This window comes from Myotis myotis, unplaced genomic scaffold (genome assembly GCF_014108235.1).
Source record: "Myotis myotis isolate mMyoMyo1 unplaced genomic scaffold, mMyoMyo1.p scaffold_m19_p_10, whole genome shotgun sequence".
NCBI lineage: Eukaryota > Metazoa > Chordata > Mammalia > Chiroptera > Vespertilionidae > Myotis > Myotis myotis.
Window position 1 is genome coordinate 12,424,675 of NW_023416314.1, and position 3,620 is coordinate 12,428,294.

Consider the following 3,620-nt stretch of genomic DNA (forward strand, 5'->3'; position numbering starts at 1 on the left):
TTATGTTGCTAAGTTTGTCTTTTTATCTATGCACTAGAGGCCCGGTGCACGAAATTTGTGCATGGGGGAAGGGGGTTCCCTCAGCCCAGTCTGCACTCTATCTATTCCAGGACCCCTTGGAGGATGTCCAACTGCCAGTTCTGGCCTAAACCGGCAGTTGGACATCCCTCTCACAATCCTGGACCACTGGCTCCTAATCGCTCACCTGCCTGCCAGCCTGGTCGCCCCCAACTGCCCCCCTTTGCCGGCCTGGTTGCCCCTAACTGCCCCCCCTGATGGCCTGGTCACCCCTCATGGCCCCCCCACCAGCCTGGTCGCCCCACACAGTCTGCTGTTCAGTCGTTTGGTCATCCCTCACTAACCCCACTGCCGGCCTGGTCATAGGCAGCCATCTTGTGAGGGTGTGGTGGTCAATTTGCATATTGCCTCTTTATTATATAGGATCAGGGTGATATGAGAATGATATGATTAAAATCTACCTAAATATTTTTAAAGGAGCTCTTTAAATAAGTATGAAATAAAACTTCTACCTTATAAGAAAGCATTGTGTTTAACTGGCAATATACAGACTATTAAGTTCAATGAAATATGCTATTCTCCTTTGCCTGGCAATAAAGAAAATGAGCCTTAAAGGTAGTAAGTTTCTTGCTTAAGGTTATACACTAATAAATGAGCTAGACTGTGACCCTAATGGTCTCCAAAACCTTTTTTTATTTCCCACTGCATTGTATTGCTCCTTTACTGCATCTTTTTCCCTCACAAGGGGAAGATTCTTTTCTTTTAATTATTTACTTATTGATTGATTTGAGAGAGAGAGAAAGGGAGAGAGAGAAATATTGATTTATTGTTTCATTTATCCATGCATTCATTGGTTGATTCTTGTATATGCCGAGATGGGGGATCAAATCCACAACTTTGGTGGTTTGGGATGCGCTCTAACCAACTGAGCTACCTGGACAGGGCAGCTGAGTCTTTCTTCAAAATCATAGACTTGTTTGTTTGTTTTCACTAACATTTTGTGGCTCTAGAACCAGAACATTTACTTCTATTTTTTTCTAAGTTCTTTTGCAATGTGATACATGAACTTGATAAATTTATTAATGACTTTTGACATTGGAGAAGCAAAATCTGACAATTTGTTTCCATTTTTACTAGAGCTTGTCAAAACTCTTTTTAAATTTAATAGAGGAATGAACATTTATTGAGCTCTAGGCACTGTGCTTAGGATTTAGGTTTTATTACCCCCACTTTAAAGATGAGGAAACTGAGTCTCACAGAATTTAAGTAACTCATCTAAGGGCATACCAAGGACATACTGGCAGTAAGTGGCAAAGCTGGTACTCTGAGTTCTTTTGACCATGAGTGTAGATATCTCTTCCTAATACACAAAAAGCAATAAGATATATTAACGTTTTATTATTAGGTACTATTGAACTAAAGTTACATTTGTCTGGAGAAGATTTAAATAATGCACATCTATTTCTTACATATAATTCCTTTATGGTATAGTGTTTGGTATTAAATAGAAGTGCTGCTTCTTCTCAGTCAGACATAAAGTTATCCCGGTTACTAACTCCTTAGCTGATACGTATGTATTAATGTTGCATTAGATTCCTCAACATCCTTGCTTCCATTGGCAATGTCACCATTTCTCCCTGTGCTCCAATTAGATGCGTTAGAGATGCCCCGGACAATGAGCCCTTAAAGGAACATGTTCAGAAATTCCGAGTCCTTCAAGACTGTCATTCGCTGGCATTGACAGAAAAATACGGTTAGTCAATCAATCATTTCCCAGGGTTTTTTTTTCAGATTTTATATATTTATTCAGAAAGTGATTCAACTACATAGGATGAAGCATTTTTAGCATTATGAAACACACTGTTTTCAAATAGTTTCCCCTACAATTCTGTTTATTACAATTTTTATAATCCTGAAGAGATTTTCTTATCTAAGGTTTTTTAGGCATGTAGCTATTTTGCATGATTAGTGATAAAGGTTGCAATGAAGTAGTGGCTATGATTAATAACCTCTTGCAATCTAAAAACAATAGGGATTGGGGGGACGGGTGGGCTAGAAGGGCTCACTGGGGGGAAAAGGGGGCATATATAATACTTTCAACCACAAAGATTTAAAAATAAATAAATAAAAACAACAGGGATTTTCTTTTCTGTACAGGCAGCTACGAGTTGTCAGGTAGTAACTGTCCATCTTAAAGAAGCTGGTCATCCTTTCCTTGATCAGTTAGTATGTCCAGCTGAGAACTTGGATTGGACTTTACAAGACGGGCAGCATCATAAGGCTTCCATTTACTTTGATCAGTTCCAAAGTATCCACTAAAGGTTTTTTTGCCCCAAGGACAGAGCACTGAATTGCAAATTGAATCAAAAGCTGATACAGATTTATACTTTCCAGGATTCTTTAAAGCAAAAATGAGAGCTCCATGGTTTCCCACGGAGTGGCCAAAAATAGACATCCTTTGGGGGTCCACTGGAAAACTGGCATTTATGAGTTGGGAAGCTCCTCTGTTACATATGGGTACATTCTGTGCTTAGTGTTCCAAGGATCTCCAGTGGCATTCACATAAAACTCAGCACCAGTGCCAAAGTCCCAGCTCTTACCTTACCTTCTCCTTTATTTTAGAAACTATATATTTTTATTGATTTCAGAGAAAAAGGGGAAGGAAGAGAGAGAGAGAGAGAGAGAGAGAGAGAGAGAGAGAGAGAGAGAGAGAGAGACATCAATGGTGAGAGAGAACCATTGATCAGATACTTCCTGCACGCCCCTCACTGGGGATCGAGCCCACAACCTGGGCATGTGCCCTGCCTGGGAATTGAACCATGACCTTCTGGTTCATAGGTCAACACTCAACCATCGAGCAGCACTGGTCAGACTCACCTTCTCCTTTAATATTTCAGCTATGAGGGTTGGTATCTGGAACAATGACAACAAGGCCACTTGCTGAGGCAGCCTAATGATCACCAGATTTCGCTATTAAAAAAAACAGACAGCCAATATAGTACAGGGCATTTGCTTTTGGTGGTTTAAGTAGATAACAAATTTCATTTTGTAGTTCAGTCTAACACTGTCATGTTCAAGAACTTTCTGCCAACCCCCAAGCACTTGATGTTGGAAATCTGTTTCAGTGCCATTCACTTCCTGTCCAACTGCTGCTTGTTTTTTGTCTGCACCAAAGGGTACATGGTTCTCGAGAGGCAGGGACTGGGAGAGAAGAAGCAGTCATGGGCCTCAACATTTTTCCATTTTACTGAGATATAATCGACATATAACATTGTATTAGTTTAAGGTATACAACATAATGATTTGATATGTGTATACTGTGAAATTATTATTCCACCTTTCACTGTTTTTTGTTTTGTTTTTAGAAAGAGATGGAAGGGAGGGAGGAGGTGAGACAGGGAGGGAGAGAAAAAACGTCAATGTGAGAGAGACCCCTCGATTAGTGGTTGCTTCCCGGGTGAGCCTGCAACCGAGGTACCAGGAATGGAACCTGCAACCCTTTGATCCACAGGCCAGCATTCTAACCACTGAGCAAAACTGGCAAGGGCACCACCCCTCATTTTTTTATGAACATCCCAGGAACATAATCAGTTATTTCGTTA

The 3,620-nt window shown here is 40.6% G+C and overlaps 1 pseudogene; it reads right to left on the minus strand.

The window, feature by feature from the left end:
• Nucleotides 1–1,958: 1,958 nt before the first annotated feature.
• On the minus strand, nt 1,959–3,149 carry LOC118662654 (annotated as a pseudogene).
• Between the last annotated feature and the right edge of the window lie 471 nt (nt 3,150–3,620).